The sequence below is a fragment of the Eriocheir sinensis genome, chromosome 18 (assembly GCF_024679095.1).
Source record: "Eriocheir sinensis breed Jianghai 21 chromosome 18, ASM2467909v1, whole genome shotgun sequence".
In the NCBI taxonomy this organism is placed as follows: domain Eukaryota; kingdom Metazoa; phylum Arthropoda; class Malacostraca; order Decapoda; family Varunidae; genus Eriocheir; species Eriocheir sinensis.
Genome location: NC_066526.1, coordinates 10,761,466 through 10,780,352, shown reverse-complemented (window position 1 = coordinate 10,780,352; position 18,887 = coordinate 10,761,466).

Genomic DNA, 18,887 nt, shown 5'->3' with positions numbered 1-18,887 from the left:
AGTTTCAACCCCAAAATCCTATTCTGACCACTGTGATAATAACACCGAAAAATACATACAAACAATTGTTATTTTTTTTTTTTACAACAAAGGAGGCAGCTCAAGGGCACAAAGAAAAAGAAACAATAATAAAAAAAAGCCCGCTACTCGCTGCTCCTAAAAAAAGAATCAAAAGAGGTGGCCGAAAGAGAGGTCAATTTCGGGAGGAGAGGTGTCCTGATACCCTTCTCTTGAAAGAGTTCAAGTCGTAGGCAGGATGAAATACAGATGAAGGAAGATTGTTCCAGAGTTTACCAGCGTGAGGGATGAAAGAGTGAAGATGCTGGTTAACTCTTGCATAAGGGGTCTGGACAGTATAGGGATGAGCATGAGTAGAAAGTCGTGTGCAGCAGGGCCGCAGGAGGGGGGGAGGCATGCAGTTAGCAAGTTCAGAAGAGCAGTCAGCGTGGAAATATCGATAGAAGATAGAAAGAGAGGCAACATCGCGACGGAATTTAAGAGGTAGAAGACTATCAGTAGAAGGTGGAGAGCTGATGAGACGAAGAGCCTTAGACTCCACTCTGTCCAGAAGAGCTGTGTGAGTGGAGCCCCCCCACACGTGAGATGCATACACAATATATTCTCTAAACCTGGCACACCACATTCTCTCCAAGTACTCCTTCACTGCCACAATCATCTTTTCAGTCGTCTCCCCACATGGTCCCAACAGCAACACCATCCATTCTCTACCTTTCATTCTCTACATCCCAGTTCTAACAGAACTGCTCTCATCATCTCCCTTCTCTCTATCATACTTCTCACATTCCAGTACCACGTGCTCAACAGTTTCATCCTTTCGTCACATCCTAAGGTATCACCCTAAGGTACACAAGGTTTCTGTTTTCCAAGTTTAGAGTTGGTCTTGATACCAACACAGGAAATCAAAGCTCACGCCTCTCACACGCCACTCCACTACACCTGGTGGTCACACCACTCTCACACACGCCACAGGAGCTCACAGGCATCTTCAAGAATAAGTAGGCTTACTCACAGCAAAAACTAGGGTCAGAAGAGTGAAGTCAGGTGAATCAAGTCCGTCCTTCTCTCTCCGCTCCATTTTGAATATTCTTGATCTTGATCTTGATGTTACAGGTGTCTCAAGATTCCTCTTGAGTCAGGCCTTTGAAACAGCAGCTCCCTTAAAAGACAAAACAAAAACATACGAACAATACACAAACTACACACTACTCTCTACACCTGGAACACCACAATCATCGTCTCTATCATCTCCTCACTCTTTATTGTTTGCGCCTTTTCCTCGGCCGGACTGAACAGCTTTGCAACAAAATAATGTGCTATTCAGATTAATAATGAAGTTTTATTTTAACTTTTCAGGCTTCGAAACTATAATGGCCTTTAAAATTAGAGAAAATTCCCAAAATACGTTTTAGAACACTCCTGACAGCTGATCCAAAGTGGCCCACATTGCCCATACGGGTCCCACATCAGACCCATGCTTATAAACATTGCCCACATATTGCCCACAAAGGGCCCACATGGGCCAAATGGGCCAACTCCGCCCACTCACAAACCCATATGGGGCCCACATTTTTTGCTGGCTGGGACAACATCAGAGGGTGAGTTTTGCTTTATCTTGTCTTTATAGCACTGTTCCTGGTGTTTCACGCAGCGATAAGCTTTGGAGAGTGAGTGTTTTACTCTTAAAGCTGTGGCGAGAGAGTGTGTGTGCAGGCTGAGGGGCGCGGGGCAGTGCCTGGGGTGGGCGGGTGGCGACGTCGGCCGTGGGGTACACGTGAAGTTCGCTGTGCCTGTACGAGACATGTGCGAGACGAGGGCGTGCAGCACCTGCCTCGGTCTTATGGGCTGTGCCTACGGTAGATGATGTTAATTTATACATGGAAATACATGATGCAGCCCTAGAGGTCAGCGGAGGGCTGTGTGTGGCGGAGGTGAAAACAGCGGCGAGTGGCGACACATGGCAACCGTCTCGCGTTCTTGTCGCCCCGGAGGCCTGGCGAGTCATAAATGTGTGTTCCGTGATGAATATTTACCGTTTCTTTGTCCTCGGGGCGTGACACATTGGCAGCAACGGGCACGAGCAAGCTACTGGCAGATGGCAGGAGGTGGTGACTCCTACAGCCACAGATAGCCCCTGAAGGAACACACGCGCGTATGCAAGGCTCCGCCTCCCTGCTGGTTGGGCGCCTCGTGACAGCGGTGCCTTGCCCACCACCACCCTGGCCTGACCCTCTTTTGCTTGATGGTGTCAACCTGCTTCTCGCTCGAACTAAATGTGGGTAAATCAGTGGGCTTCAAACCTCTTGTTCCGTGACATTTTAATTTCTTTAACATCTGCCCCATGTAGTCTCCGTATATCCCAGTGTGTCTAGGAGTATTCTACCAGTAATGAATATTATTAACAATGAATAAAAGAATACAAATAAGCCGAGAGGGATTCTTTTTTTTTTTTGTTGTTGTTACAATGCATTTGTTGATTTTTACACACACACACACACACACACACACACACACACACACACACACTCCAGAAATCTTCATTACATCACCAAAATGCATTCTCTCTCTCTCTCTCTCTCTCTCTCTCTCTCTCTCTCCTTTTCTCTTCTCTTTTCCTTTCCTTTCTTTTCCTTTCTTCTTTTCTCTTTTTTTTCTTCTTCATCTGCAACTCAACCTGGTTACGTTTTCTTGTTCTGTACTGGTTTATTTATATTAATCTCCCATTCTCTGTTACATCGATAGACAGACAGACAAATAAATCACAGAGGATGGAAAGTTGATTGAAGGAAAAACTCATAAAACGTAATAACTAGAGATGGCGAGTGTTGTTTTCCTATTTCAGTTATTCATTTCGTTACTTTCCCTTCTCTTTCCCTTCCTATTCTCTCTTTCATCCATTTCCTCTTCATTGCCTTCGTTTATTGCCAGAGTTTGATTTATCTCGTTTCTTCTTCCTCTCTTTCCTTTTTCTTATTTCATTTATTTATTGTATTACTTTTCCTTTTCTTCCCATTCCCTCTTTCATCCGTTTCCTCTTCATTTCCTTCGTTTATTTTCAGAGTTTTGATCTATTTAGTCGTAGTAGTGGTAATAGTAGTAGTAGTAGTAGTAGTAGTAGTAATAGTGTTAAAATCCTGCCTTATTTCTAACTTTAAGTCTCTAAAAAATATCCCATAACGACAAAAAAGTGTGGTGGTATAAAATCTGTGTAAGTGTAAGTTGTCTTGTGTACACTTTTTCTCGTTCTCAGGCAGCGAAGTTTTCTTGTTATGCTTAGTAAGAGTCCGAACTTTTGCCTTGTCGAGTACGCTTCAGGTCCTCGTCCCGTGCTGGCTATTCTTACGTCACCCTCTTGTTATCTCTATTACCTGTCTCGTTACCTGTCTTTTTTCCTATCTTATGTACTCTTCTATTGATATTCCTCCCTTCCTCTTTTGTTTCCTTGAGTTCCCTTCCCCTCTTCAGGTCCTCGCCCCTTGCTGGCTTTTTTTTTTCTTTTTTACGTCTTGGCCTATTGCGCCGGTAGGCTTCTTCCCGGTGGATCCTGATGGTCGGTGCAAGGCCTCTTCTCGGTGGATCCTGATGGTCGGTGCAAGGCCTCTTCCCGGTGGATCCTGATGGTCGGTGCAAGGCTTCTTCCCGGTGGGGCCTGATGGTCGGCCCAGCCCGTTCTGGCGCAGGCGAGTGTTTATAGTGGCGCCATCTTGCATTGGCTCATGCTGCCCTCCCGGAGCTCATCTTTAATCCTAGAATCTAGAGTCCGGGTTGATAGGTGGTCCTCTAGACAGCATGTGGGTAGTTTTAAGCCACTCGGCGGCGGCTGAAAAATCCCAGCTTGGTGGCATCGGTCGGGGATTTAATTCGCGTCCTCCTGAACGCGGGGCCGTCTTGCTATCTGTTCAGCCACCCTCTTGTTACCTCTATTACCTGTCTTCTTTCCTATCTTATGTACTCTTCTATTGATATTCCTCCCTTCCTCCTTTCTTTCCTTGACTTCCCGTCCCCTCTTCAGGTCCTCGCCCCTTGCTGGCTATTCTTACGTCACCCTCTTGTTACCTCTATTACCTGTCTCGTTACTTGTCTTTTTTCCAATCTTATGTACTCTGCTATTGATATTCCTCCCTTACTTCTTTCTTTCCTTGACTTCCCTTCCCCTCTTCAGGTCCTCGCCCCTTGCTGGCTATTGTTACGTCACTATCTTGTTACCTATCTTACCTATCTTATGTTACTCTCCTCTCACGTCACCCTCTTGAAATATCTCTTACCTGTCTTGTTACTTATCTTGTTACCTATCTTGTTATCAATCTTATGTTCTCTTAGCTATAGCGTAAGTATCGTCTCTTCGACTATAAGCCTTTATCACTTCTTTTACATGCTTATCAAATGGTGTTGCGTGAAAGTAAACTCAAATTACCTTTTTAGTAAATATACCTACAATTATTTTGGTTCCCCGACAGTATTGCCTCACCACTAGAAGTCATTTTCGCTACTGATATGTACTACTTATATTTCTATCAGTTACTTCACAGAGACTCTCCCTTTTCATCTTCATATAACTATTTCAACTTTTATTTCGTTTTTATATCTTCATAACCTTTCATTCACAGACTCTCCTTTTTTATCCTCATATTATAACTATTTCAACTTTTATTTCGTTTTTACATCTTCATAACCTTGCATTTCATCCCATCATATTGTTTTCTCCTTTTTCTTATATTTTTCATCCATCTGTGACTCCTTTTCTATCTTCATATCATAATTTTTTTTCCCCTTTCATCTCGTTATTACATCTTCATAACCTAACATATCCTCCCTCACTGTTTTCTCCTTTCCTTTTATCTCTCCATCTTCTGTTCCAGTATCGCGATCGCCTTCATATCATAATCTATTTCCCTTTTCATCTCGTTTTTACACCTTCATAACATAACATTTCTTCCCTTACTGTTTTCTCCTTTTCCCTTTATCTCTCTCCATCTTCTCCATCTTCTCGGGAAAGTGCAAGACGAGGAAGCGGATCTCAGCACACAGTCCCACGGCTTAGGCTCCGAGGGAAGGTTTAGTGCAGCTCCCATGCGCCGGTGGGTTTTAAGGGCCGCGTTTTATCGTTGAGTTCGCCGAGACTGTGTGATCTTGGGTCGTAAAGCGGAGATAGACAGCTTCTGCGGCGAGATTTGGGAGTACCGCGCGAGGAGAATGTAACCGCTCGCCCGTAACCGTGAGCTATAGTGAGAAGGCAGCGAATGTAACGTTAGATAGAGTTTTATTCCCTACCTTACCTCACCTTTCCTTACCTTACCTTCACTGCCTTGCCTTATCTTCACTGCCTTGCCTTAATTTAGCTTCACTGTTATGCCTTGTCTTAGCTTACCTTATCTTACCTTTTCTTTATATTCCTTTCCTCTCCTTTCCTTACCTTACATTACATTACCTTACCTCACCTCACCTCACCTTACCCTACCCTACTTTACCTCACCTTAGCTTACCTTATCTTACCTTACCTTACCTTACCTAACCTAACCCTACTTTACTACCTACAGACGCTTTCCTCGATCGGGCTCTACTATTTGGACCTATTTACTGATTGCTTTCCTTTCGTTTTGTATTATTGAGTGAAAGTGACGTAAAGAGACCGAGTACTGCTATATCCCTTACCTTCTCTATTCTTTCAGACGCTTTCATGGATCGGATTCTGTTATTTGGACCTATTTACTGATTGCTATCTCTTCATTCTCTGTGTTGCGTGAGCGTGACAAAGAAATAGTAATGCTTGATTTCTTTCTTCCGTTAGTTTGTGTTACTTATACTTATTTTCTAGTAACTTTTTTCTCCTCAGTCTTATTTACCGCTGTTTTTCTTATTGTTTATTAATCGTATTTTCTATATATATTTGCCCTCATTTACCTTTTCTTCTGCCTAACGTAACTTTCTCGCCTTTGCAGAGCAGGTGAGTCCCGCGCGGCGCCGCCCACCTGACCGTAAATACACCTTGGTCCAGGTATTGATCACCGCGCTGCCTTCACCGGCCGGCCAGCGCGGTTATTTGTGTCCGGCCGCTGCTTGGGCTGACGACCGGCGGGAGGGAAGGAGAGGGAGGGAGTGAAAGGCTTCTCGCAATCACTTTCAAGTTCTGGCGGCCGTGTAGTCAAAGTTTCGTCAGTGTTTTGAGGTTATGGGAAGAACATGACTTACGCAGAACTATTCTAAGTCATGAAACAACTGTAAACCTCTATCGCCTGTGTAATCAAAGTCTCGGCTGTATTTGAGGGTATGGAAAGAACAAGACGCACGTTAAATTATTGTTCTGAGTCTTTAAACATCAATCAGTAAACCTTTCTACGCCAGTCAACGCACCCTAACTTTTGTATACTTCTTTAAACAGCAGTGGTAGTATTTCATTGTTTCTTTCATTGTATTTTGTTCCTAGTTTCTCTTAATTTCTTTTGTACATTATTCAATAATTAACGGAACTCATAATTAGCTTTTAGCCGAACTCTCGCCACTGTTTAGGATTAAGAAAGAACATATTAGAAGTAGGCCCGGATAACTAACTCAGTCTGTTTAGTATTCGGCATTCGATCGTAAGAGTCAAGAGCTAAGTAAATGTTTGAGGCAATTGGTATTCTGCGTCTCAAGCAAATGTCCGTCGTTCTTCGTCTGAAAATGGAGAGGGAAAAGGAAAACAGAAGGTCCCCGCTTATTGCAGTTAAACATTGGCAGTCAAGGGTTTAAGTTAATGTTCAGGTGATCGACATTCCACATATTTAAATAACGGTCCCTTATGCTGGAAATAGAGAGAAAGGGAAAAGACCCCCTATCAAGTTAATGTTCAGGCAATTGACATTCCACATATTTGAATAACGCTCCCTTATTCTTCGTCTGGAAATAGAGAGAAAGGGAAATGACAGAAAAATTCCAACTAAAGTTAATGTTCAGGATATTGATATTCTACACATTAAATAACTGTTCATCATTCTTCGCCTGGAAAAAGAGAGGAAAGAGTAAAAAAAGAAGTTCCCTGCTTATTGCTAGTCAAGTCAGTGTTCACCCAATTGCTACACTGCATCTTAAACAACATTCCATTACTCTTCGCCTAGAGATTAGAGAGAAAAAAGGGAAGAAAAAGAAACTCTCCTCTTAAGTTAATGCTCAGGCAATCGCTACGCTGCATCTTAAGTGGAAGTCCCTCTCTTCGCCTAAAAATAGAGAAAGAAGAAAAAAAATTCCTCTCTTATGGGCAGTGGAGTTAACGTTCAGGCAACTGCTATTCTATAACCTAAACAACAGTCCATCCTACGTAATGCCAGTCAAGAGCTCAAGTTAATGTTGCCGCAAATGCTACTCTGCACCTTAAGTAACACTCCATCACTCTTCGTCTGAAAACAGGAAGAGAGAAAGGGTAAAAAAGAGCTTCCCCCCCAAATGGACATCCCGAAGTGAAAGTAAGAACGCTTCTGCCGTAGCTGCTGTTTTGAGACGCCTTCCCCCTGCCCAGCGCGGCGTGACTGGCATCTTGTTGCGTGACCGCCGCCCACCGCTCTCCGCCGCTAATGAGAGGGACGTCCCTGCCTGCACCTGACGGAGAGAGAGCCGCCCCGAGACTCGCCTCCCGCGGGGCCTCCGAGGATCAATGAAGAAGTCAGCCTCGCGTCGCTAGATTATCGGGTCTCCGCCATGATAAGGGTCAGGACGCGGAGGATAATAACACGTTTCTTGTGAGGTTGACGGGGACTAATATGTGTTGCTTCTTCGTCGTGGCGGTTTCCATGTGTCTTTGTCAGCCTTTGAGGGCACGGAATAGGTTCATAAAGCTCGGGAGATTTAGGAAAGGGATTTTAAGTGATGGAGGAAGAGTATGGTATATTTCCAATGCCTGACGTGATCTCATTTGTTTTTTTCTTCGTCGTGACAGTTCCTATGTGTCATTATCAGTCTTTGAGAGCCCAGAATAGGTTCATAAAGCTAGAGAGACTTAGGAGATTGTTAAAAATACTAAGTAGAGTATAACAGCTCATATTCTCAGACATTTCAGGGCTTACACACTCACATTCGGTAAGGCTTTCGTACGTAGAGGTGGTGTTACTATTTCCATGGGTAGTTTTACGATCCTAGTGATGGTTTGACAAGGCTCCTGCACCATGAATGTGAAAAACGCTCGTAAAAACCCGAAATAGTTGTTGTGACAATCGAAAACCTCTACGAATAGAGTATTTTTATTCTGATGCCTGACATTGAGGAGGCGATGGCCGAGTGGTTAGCGTGCGGGCGTGCTGAACCCAAGGACGTAACGTTTACTAGGTTCTAGACTTAGAAAACACGCTGATTTTTCAAGTCATCGCTGAGTGGCGGAAGATTACCCACAAGCTGTCCGGATCTTTAATCAACCCTTCAGCCAAGAGGAGCACCGGGGGGCAGCATGGGCCAAGCAAGAGTCATATATCACGGCAGCCACTATAAATATAATTAGCCTGCGCCACTAACAGGCTGGGACCGTCCAAGAGACCCCTCAAGAAAGCCTACCGGCGCTGCAGACAGCACAAAAAAATGAGCTGTTTGTTCCCTGCTCTTCGTCGTCGCAGCTCCCATAAATCATTGCCAGCTGCTGAGGGTCCGGCAAAGGCTCATAGTAAAGCTAGAGAGACTTATGTAATTATTTCTAAGTGTTATTTATGGCGACAATGCTTCTCTGTCTTCCTCGCCAGTACGTTATTAGTCTCATTTTTCTCTATTATTATCTGGTGCAACGGTGACTTTTATTCCTTTGTTTTTTTTATCGCCAGTATGTTATTATAGTTTCATTTCTCTCTATTATCTGGTGCAATGGTGTTTCGCTCGCCAGTACGTTATTAAAGAGTTTAAATTTTTCTCTATTGTCATTATTTGGTGCAACGGTGACTTTGGTTTCTTTTTTTTTTCTCGTCAGTATGTTATTATAGTTTCATTTCTCTCTATTATCTGATGCAATAATGTTTCGCTCGCCAGTACGTTATTAAAGAGTTTAATTTTTCTCTGTTATCATTATTTGGTGCAACGGTGGTGGTTTTTGTTTCTCTCTGATGCATCGTGTGTAGTTTCTCCTTCAATTTGTCTTTATTTCTCACGGACTCCTGGAAAGATTTTGACAGCTTAACGTGACTCAATTTCCTCCTGTACGACACCTGTTCATTTTGATCGATCAGGTGGACGAGGATAGCGAGGTGATGAAAGAACACACACACACACACACACACACACACACACACACACACACACACACACACACACACACACACACACACACACACACACACACACACACACACACACACACACACACACACACACTTTTTCTTACATCACATCACGGCGGGAAGGAAAGGCCGAGGTAAAGACGTGCTGGGCGTGAGGAAGGCGTGAGAAGGCAGGAGGAGAACGCAAAGAAAACGAGAGGAAGGAGGAAGTAGGTAACCGGAGGGATGGGGAAGAGGAGGCAAGGGGGAGGAGGCAGCAGGAGGGGACGGAAGGAACCAGGTAGAATGAGTAGGAGCGTGAGAGAAGAAAAAGACAATCGGGGTAGGCAGGAAGAGGCAGGAAAGGGCTTGAGACAGGGAAGACAAGCTGTAACTGGCAGGAAGGAAAGGAGGGTCGGGAGGGACAAGCAAGGAGAGGCAAAAAGATTCAGAAAGAGGAAAAAAAGGACGTGAGGAGGCAAGTAGCGACGCAAGACAGAGAAAAAACAAGTGAGAGTAGGCAGGAAAGGGCTTAAGACAGAGAACACAAGCGGTAAATGGCAGGAAGGAAAAGAGGAAAGGAGGGACAAGGGAGAGAGAACCAGGAGGCGGTAAAAGACGTGAGGCAGACCCAAGGAAGGAAGGGTATCAGTGCACGCGCCTCCTTGCTTGCCGAAAACCCGAATCGCTGAAATGTGTTGATCATCGCTGACAACCCAACGCCAGCCTGGGATCAGACGTTGAGTATCTATGACTTGCGAAGCGTGGCGTGGGTGCAGATGGGAGTGCGAGGGTGTAGGAGTCTGAAAATCTTGAGAAAGTGAAAATTAAGGACGAAAATACAGATAATGATGTGAGTTTAGATGAAAATAAAGAGGGTTTGGGCGTTTTAAGACGGTGAGGGAGGTAAAACGGAGAACTTATAGAAAATGATGTGTGTGTGTGTGTGTGTGTGTGTGTGTGTGTGTGTGTGTGTGTGTGTAATACGGTGACAGGAAAGAAAGGGAACGTACAGTAAGTGATATAAGCTTACAGAGAAGTGGAAATACTTTGAGAATGAAGGTAAAGTATAAAATATGGTATAGAAAAAGAAGCGAGTGTAATACGGTGAGAGGAAGGAAAGGGAGGGTACAGGAACTGAGTTTGAGGAGAAATGGAAAGGGTGCGAATGGGAAGAAGACTGTGGGAAGGAAAATGAGAGAGGAGAACGAACCTGCTAGGGTAGAGGAAGTGTTTGTGTGTGTAATACTGTGGGAGGGAAAGGAGGAAGTATAGAGGAAGCAGTGTGGTGAGTCTGAAAGAAAGTTAGAAGTATTTGAAGTGTTATGGCCGGAAGGAGTGAGTGGCGAGACGCAGAGAGAAGGAGGAAGTGGCTTTTGGAAGAGGAAAAGAGAGGAAGCCAAAGATAAAGTGTAAGAATGTAAAAGAAAAGGAGCTAAGACTTGGTAGAGTGTGATTCGTTAAGACAAAAGGTAGAGATGAGGAATGAGAAAGAAACGAATGACGAGACGAAGAGAAGGAGGAAGAATTTGCTTTTGGAAAAGGAAAAGAGTAAAACGAGGATGAAGTGTAAGAATGTAAAAGAGAGAAGAGATAAAACTTGGCCGAGGTGTGATTCGTTAAGACAAAAGGTAGAGATGAGGAATGAGAAAGAAACGAATGACGAGACGAAGAGAAGGAGGAAGTGGCTTTTGGAAGAGGGAAGGAGAGTAAAACAAAGATAGAAGTATAAAAATGTAAGAGAGAGGAGATAAGACTTGGCCGAGGTGTGATTCGTTAAGACAAAAGGTAGAGATGAGGAATGAGAAAGAAACGAATGACGAGACGAAGAGACTGAGGAAGAAGTGGCTTTTGGAAGAGGAAAATAGAGTAAAACGAAAATATAAAATGTAAGAATGTAAGAGAGAAGAAATAAGACTTGGCAGATGTGTGATTCGTTAAGACAGAAGGAAGAGATGAGGAATTCGAATGACTAGATGTGTGGAAAGGAAGATAAATTGAGGAGAGTCCAAATTTAAGATGAAAGAATAGGACGTGAAAAGTTAGAAGAAAAGGCATCGTTGGGAGACTACGCTGAAGAAGTCTTGTTAGCGGTGTAAGATTTCTTTTAATTTTTATCTTACGAATGGAAATGCGGAGAAATAGTGAATCAGGACACGTATAAAAGAACTGGAATTATGTGGCAGCGGGAAAGACAGACACACGAGTAGAAGGAAAGAGTGAAGTGTAGAAAGAAGAATAAATACCATCATATGAAGCTTTTGGTTCTTTGCGAAAGGAAAAGGGAGAAAAAATGATAAAGAATGGAAAAAAAGAGAACTGTAGGGAAAGGACGGTAAGGAATGGAAGGGAGAAAAGTGGAGGAAAGGGAAGGGAAGGAGAGGGGAGAAGGGGAGAGAAAAGACGAGAAGTAGAAAAAAATAGTTCAAGAAAGGAATAGAAGGGAAGGAAGCAGAAGAAGGGAAGGGACCAGGGAAAGGGAAGGGAAGGAAGGGAAAGGAAAGGGGAGGGGAGGATAAGGGAAGAGAGGGAAAGAAGAGAATAAAATTGGTAAAGAATGAAAAGAAGGAAGGAAATAAGTAGGACCATTTTATAAGTGGAATGATATGGCAGAAGGACACACAGGCACACGAGTAGAAAAATGAGCGAGATGCAGATAAGAAAAGGAAATTGAAAAAGAAAATTGTTGCATATAAAACTTTTACAATTGGAAGGGGAAAAAAGAGAAAGAGTAAGGCAGAACGGCTCCGTGAAAACCCACTGGAGAAAGAGAAATAAGAAAATCACGAATATTAAATAAAGAATGGTGAAAAATGAAACGCCTGATACTTTTGGAAGGAAAAAAAGAGAGCGTATGGAGAGAGACAGACAGACAGACAGACAGACAGACAGGAAAAGAAAGGAAAAACAGAAAGAAACAAATAAGAAGGTAAGAGAGAGAGAGAGAGAGAGAGAGAGAGAGAGAGAGAGAGAGAGATTAAGACAGACAGAGAAAGGGAAATAATGAAAGAGTGAAATTGACAGACAGACAGACAGATAGGCAGAGAATGAGAGACAGCGAGACAGACATACATACAGAAAAACAATATGAAACACACACACACACACACACACACACACACACACACACACACACACACACACACACACACACACACACACACACACACACACACACTCACACACCTCAGCCTGAGACGATAAACAGAACAAACAGAAGAAAAAAAAACAGAGGAAAATTGAGTGAAAAAGCGAATCAGTTAAAGGAAAAGGAAAGCCGTGTAGGAGCCAGAAAGAGGAGGCAACCCTCGAGCCGCCATAAATTAGAAAGGTTTTACGAGAGTCTGGAAGTGTGTGTGTGTGTGTGTGTGTGTGTGTGTGTGTGTGTGTGTGCGCGAGAGGAAAAGGTTCATTGTGAAGACTAATGAAGCCACAGGTATTGCAGGGTGTAAAGCGAGAGAGAGAGAGAGAGAGAGAGAGAGAGAGAGAGACAAACTGATGAAGAAAATAAAGATAGCCTGAGAGAGAGAGAGAGAGAGAGAGAGAGAGAGAGAGAGAGAGAGAGAGAGATTCACTTACACACGTCTTTGTCCCGGCATCAAGACAGCAACACGCTTCCCCACTTTTTCCCACACTTCTCATAACCATTTTTTCCACATAACGCGCGAAGAGAATTACCTTTTCTTTTCTTATATATTTTCCTTTTACTGTTTCCCTCCCTCCTTCCTTCCTTCCTTCCTTCCTTTCCTTCATTCCGCATTCTTTGTACCTCTTTCTCTCCTTCTCTCGTTCTTCCGTTCTCGTTCTCTTTTCTCTCTCTTTCGTTCTCGTTCTCTTTCTCGTTCTCTCGTTCTCGTTTTCTCTCTCTCTCTCTCGTCATCTTTATTACTTGTCTCGTTTTTTTCTGCTCTATTTTTTTTTTTAAGATGCGAACTGAAATTCCTTTTTTTTTACATTTATTTTCCCTCCACTGTTTCCTTCCTTTCTTATTCCTTTGTTCCTTTCGCATTCTCACTCTTTTCCTCGTCTTTTTTCTCTCTCTCCCTTGCGTTGAGTCATCTTCGTTATTTCTTATTCTTTGGGGTTTTTTGGTGTGTGTTTTTCCTTCCTTCTTTCCTTCTGTTCATTCTTCCTCTCTTCCGCATTCTCTCTTTATATCACTCTTCCTCTCTCTCCGTCTCTCTTCCTTGCGTTAGTCTTTTGTCATCTCCGTCATTTCGCTTTTGTTTTTCACACTTTGCCTTTTAACCCCGTATTCTCTCGTGTTATTTATGTGCTATTATTTTATTGTTCGGTGTATGTGTGTGTGTGTGTGTGTGTGTGTGTGTGTGTGTGTGTGTGTCTGTGAGTGTGTGTTTTCAGGAAGAAGCGAATGTTTGTTTGCACTTTAGTTTCTTGCGTTATTGTGTTATTTCTCAAGTTATAAGTGACGTTGTGAAGGGTTTTTATGCTTTACTTTCTCTGTCTGTTTGTGCGTGTGTGTGTAGGGTGTGTGTGTGTGTGCTTGTATGTGTGTGTGCGCGCGCGTGTGTGTGTGTGTGTGTGTGTGTGTGTGTGTGTGTGTGTGTGTGTGTGTGTGTGTGTATCATTCTTCTTTTGTCTTCCATGCCCTACTTGCTTAAAAATGTGTGTGTGTGTGTGTGTGTGTGTGTGTGTGTGTGTGTGTGTGTGTGTGTGTGTGTGTGTGTGTGTAAATGTATGTGTGTATGTGTGTATGTGAATGTGTTTCCGTACTTCCACAAGTCTCTACGGGCACTTAATGACAACACGGTACCTTTTTCAGCGGGTGATAATAGTAGTAGTAACTGTTAGAGCCGTAGAAGTAATTGTAGGAGTTGTAGTAATGGTCGTAATGGTAGTGGAAATGGTGGTGGTGATGGAGGCGTTTATGGTGGTGGTGGTGGTGGTGGAGGTGGTGATGGTGGTGGTGGTAGTGGAGGTGGTGGCGGTGGTGGTAGTGATTCTATGGCTTCATCATTACCTAAGTTATCATCAAATTGCGACCAAATGTAATGAGAAGAAATTAGAACCAGATTGATAATTACCGCAGAGACGAGAGTGTTAAGAGAAAGTAAGTACACACACACACACACACACACACACACACACACACACACACACACACACACACACACACACACACACACACACACACACACACTCGTCTAGTTTTCAACACCAGCGGAAACGAGCATAAATTTTCTGTCAGGGGAAGACGGATTTGTGAGCTATCTTTCTTTTCCTCCTCTCTCTCTCTCTCTCTCTCTCTCTCTCTCTCTCTCTCTCTCTCTCTCTCTCTCTCTCTCTCTCTCTCTCTCTCTCTCTCTCTCTCTCTCTCTCTCTCTCTCTCTCTCTCTCTCTCTCTCTCTCTCTCTCTCTCTCTCTCTCTAACTCTCTCTCTCTCTCTCTCTCTCTCTCTCTCTCTCTCTCTCTCTCTCTCTCTCTCTCTCTCTCTCTCTCTCTCTCTTCTTACTTTCCCTTTCTTTATCTCCCTTTCTTTCTCTCCTCTCCACCTACATTGTCTTCCTATATTTTCATCCACCGTTTTGATATCACTTTCCATTTTCTTTCTTCCATTTGTCTTCCTCTCGTTTCTATCTTCCTCCCATTCGTTGTCTTCCTCTATTTTCTCATCTCTCTCCTTGTCTTCTATTACCTCCCATTTTGTCTTCGTCTTCTGTCACGGTTCTTTCTTTAATTTTCTAAGTGTATATTTTTCTTCTTTCCTCTATAACATTTCTCTATATTATTTCTTTATTCCTCTACATTTCTTTCCTCTTTATCTATGTCTATGTTTTCTCTATGTCTGTCTTCCTTTCGGTTATCCTCATTTTGTCTTCCTTTTATGTTGTTTTCCTCTGTTTATTATCACCTTTTTGTCCCTTCTTCGTGTTTCCTTTCTCTTATTCCCTTTTTTTTAGTCACCCTTTGTGTCTCATCTTCGGGTCTCGTACTTATTACCCTCTTCTGTTTAGTCTCCCCATTATGCCTCTTCTTCGTGTCTCATCCTGTCACGTGACTTGCAAAATTATCTCCCCATTTGCGTGTTTGCTTCACCCACAAATGTTACCTGCTGCAAACTGACCAGGTGAGGCAAGTCAACACACACACACACACACACACACACACACACACACACACACACACACACACACACACACACACACACAAGCAAACACACACACAGGGAAATTTGGATCACTACCTTCATGCAACACAAAACCAACACACACACACACACACACACACACACACACACACACACACACACACACACACACACACACACACACACACACACACACACACACACACACACACACTCTTACGTTCATGCAACACAACACAAAGTAAGCAAAAAGGAGAACGAGAGACAAGGAACCAGGAACTGAAGGTTGGGAAAGTTTACCTCCGCCAATCTACCTGTAATTTGGGTCCCTCTCATTCTCTCCCTCCCTCCCCCTCCCTCTGTCCGTCTCTCTATCTGTTTATCAGCGTGCATCCTCTTCTCTCTTCCTCTTTTTCCTTCCTCTTCTTCCTCTTTCCTTCCTCCATTCTCATCTTGTTGGCTGACATATTCATTATTTTTTCTTGTATTTTTTTATCCTCTCTCGGCTGACCTATCAATATATATTTTGCTTCACAAAGGTGCTTCCTTTATCCTTCCATTCTTCCGTCCCTCCTTCCTTCCCTCCTTCCTTCCTTCTTTCTTTCCTTCTTTCTTCCTTCATTCCTTACGTTAATTTTCCATTCATTCTATTCACTTTTATTCCTTCCCTCCCTCCCTCCGTCTTTGTTTTCTCCTTTTCTTACTTTTCTTTCCTTATTTAATTCATTTATTCACTGCTCCCTTCCTGTTTTTCTGTATTCTCTCTTTTGTTTTGCTTTTACTTCATTTTATCCTTCCGTCTTTTCCTTCTTCCTCCTCTGCTTATGATCGTTGCATTTCCACGCTCAACACTGGCCAATATTTCCTCCTTTCCTTTCTCTCCCTCTTAGAACCAACAGTCTTTCTTGCATCTAACTTAGCTTTTATATCTACAGAAGACGTATCGCATTCTTCCCAACTCTAATCCTATGTAACAGTCTCTATTGTATCTAATTTTGCCTCTCTATATCTACACAACACGTATCCCATTGCTTCCTCTCCACTCCTATGCACTCGTAACCGGATAACTATGACCAGTGTGTGAGTGAGCCAAATAAAAAGATAGTCACATGAAAAGAACTTGATTTCTCCGTGAAAGCGTGACGCAAAAATTCACCCGTTGCAAAAATGTGTCCCGAATTTCATCAACAGGAAGCGAGATGCATACCGCTTGTGTGTGTGTGTGTGTGTGTGTGTGTGTGTGTGTGTGTGTGTGTGTGTGTGTTATTCCGTCTGTCCCGAATTTCAACAACAGGAACCGACATGCATACCGTGTGTGTGTGTGTGTGTGTCTATCTGTCTCTGTATATGTGAGAGGGAGATTGAGTGTGACAGACAGACAGACGGACAAACAGACAGACAGACAGACAGACAGGCAGAACAGACAGACAGACAGACGGATAGGTTCTAGGAAAGCACTGCATGTTTTATTAAAGCATTGCATGTGGGCGTGACTACATAATTACATAGTCATCTGCATGAATGTACGTATAACAATGTGTGTGTGTGTGTGTGTGTGTGTGTGTGTGTGTGTGTGTGTGTTGCCTTCCATGTAAGGTTTTCATGCAGAATTTAACACGGGCGTCCTCTATGCATGAAGGGAATCGAAACCGCGTAAATGTACTCCGTCGGTTTCGATTCTCTAAAGAGGAGTCCAATTCCCTCTGACGGTTCCTTTACCTTAAGAATCCTTGCTTTTATTTCTTTGTTAGTATTTCCTTAAGTGTCTATTCCGGAAGTCTTGTTTCAGGCGGTTTTGTTTGTTCGTCTTCTAATATTGATTTTTTTTTTTACTTCTATTTTTTTTTTCTTTTTTTCTTTTACTATTGTCTTGTTTCTGGCGGTTTTGTTTGTTCGTCTTTTAATGTTGATTTTTTTTTTTCTTCTATCTGCTTTTTCCTTTTTTCTATTTCTATTGTCTTTATTACATTCAGTTCTTCTCTTTTCTTGTAACTCCTTACATAAAGCATTTCCCTTAAGGCTGTCAATTATATCTTTATGTTTACCTATTTTTTTCCTTCTTCTATTATCAAATAATTTCATGCCTATTACCTTCAGTTCTGCTTTCCCTTTCTCGTCACTCCTTACCTCAAACCTTTCCTTGAGGCTGGCCATTGTTTTATTATTGTCTTATTACAACCAGTCTTTATTTCCTTTTCTAGTACTTCTTTCATTAAAATATATTGGCCTATTTGCCTATTGTATATGCCTATCTGTATTGTATCTCTGCGTATGTCTATTGTATTCGCCTATTGGTCTTCAAGAAGTAAGAGTTCAAAGGAAAGTGAGTCTTGGGGATAATCACAGTCTCGGCGCCCTCGCGAAGCACCCCTACAATCAGGGAGCGTAATGGAGGTATAGCCGAAGGGAGGCGGAGTGACGAGGTGCTTTATAAGTAGGTGAGAGTGACGTGGCGCCGCGGATCTCGAGGCTCGAGGCGTGAAGATCGTGGTCAGGGAACTTATATTTTTTCCACGGGGTTTATATTTGATGTTCTGAGTCTCTAGTTTGTCTGTAAGCGTGTAGGAGTGATGATATAGATACACGATTTTAAAGAAGAAAATAATAGGAAGTGAATCTATTTTTCTTTCCCCTGTGATTATATTAGAGGTTGTGAATGTCTTGTTTGTTTAGAAGCGTTTAGTGATTATAATATGAATACTTGTTGATGTTTAAAGAAGTTAGGAGTTAAAGAGCCTATCTATAATCCTTTCCTTGCGTTTATACTTGAAGCTCTAACTGTCTAACTTGTATGGAAGCGTTTAGGGACAATATATGGATAGTTGGTGGTGTTTAAAAGACGTTAGTGGTTAAAGAGTTTGTCAATATTCCTTTCCTTACGTATATACTTGAAGTTCTGACTGTCTAATTTGTATATAACCGTTTAGGAACAGTTTTATGTATAGTTGGTGCTGTTAAATAAGTTGGTAGTTAGCGAATCTTTTTTTTCTTTCCTTTCCTTACGATTATACTTAATGTTTTGCGATATTGATGTTTCTTCTGTCTGTCAAATTTAAATATAAGCTTTTAGGATCAGTTTTATATATAACTAATAGTGTTAAAGATGCCAGTATAGTCAGGGAGTCTTATCTTTCCTCCTCTTGCTCTCATATTTCAAGTCTACACTGCTCATGATTAATATTGTATGCATGCTTGTGTGAATAAACATGAAAGTGGAATAATAAACTTAAATACATATATTCAAAGTTAAAGCCTTATACTTCATACCTATACTTATTCCTGTTAATTGTACTTCGTCTCAAATAATCATGTTTCTGTATATGCGTGCTTGTGTGTGTCAAGCTAGCGGTGTGATGATATGCAAAGCGGACGGTGTTAAAAGGGCAAAGATCAGATTTCTCTTGCATCTCTTCCTTTCTCGCTCTTCGTGTACGTCATGTCGCTATTACCAAGCTTCCTTCGAGCGTACGGGTGCATAAGAATCAAACTAGAGAGCAACGTTATGAAAAATACCAGAATACGGTGTTTAAAAGCGCAAAAAATCACTGTTCTCA